Below are 606 nucleotides of genomic sequence, written 5' to 3'. Positions count from 1 at the left end.
GTGAATGTGTTTGCCTGACTCCAGTTACACATCGTAAAACATCTGCTTGGGCAACATCGAACCATGTCCATGGTCTTAAAAGGTTGCATCAACACTATTGTGCATGACAGGCAACCAACTCATCATTAGTCAACACCACCACCAGCTAACAGTCAAACTTCACTCAATCACTTATCACTGACTCAGCCATCTGGACAGCAGCCATGAATGTGCTCGGCAGACTTTGCCCATTCAGGGCACTTGCCCTCTCATGTAGACGTAGCTTTTGGTTGTAACAGAGTTTAGAAATCCTGATTAGTGAATAGGATCTAGTGAATGCAACAACAACAACCTATTATCTCTTTTATACAAAGCTGCCAAGTGTATAACATTACAATAAACATAATACTTAAAACATAGATGTCTTGAGAGTCAAGTAATGCCTACATTACTGGCTTAAATATGCATTGTACTGCCCTTTCTATCATTTCTTTAATGTGATATTTCCCTACCCATTACTAAAAAGCTTCCTGTATACCAGTGTATTCTTCAACTCATATATTAGGTCATCCAATCTCCTGTTTTACTTGTCTCTTGAGAGCTGGAGCATTTACCATGAAGGGCAGC

This window comes from Penaeus monodon, chromosome 21 (genome assembly GCF_015228065.2).
Source record: "Penaeus monodon isolate SGIC_2016 chromosome 21, NSTDA_Pmon_1, whole genome shotgun sequence".
In the NCBI taxonomy this organism is placed as follows: Eukaryota; Metazoa; Arthropoda; class Malacostraca; order Decapoda; family Penaeidae; genus Penaeus; species Penaeus monodon.
Note: the sequence above shows the minus strand (reverse complement) of the source record.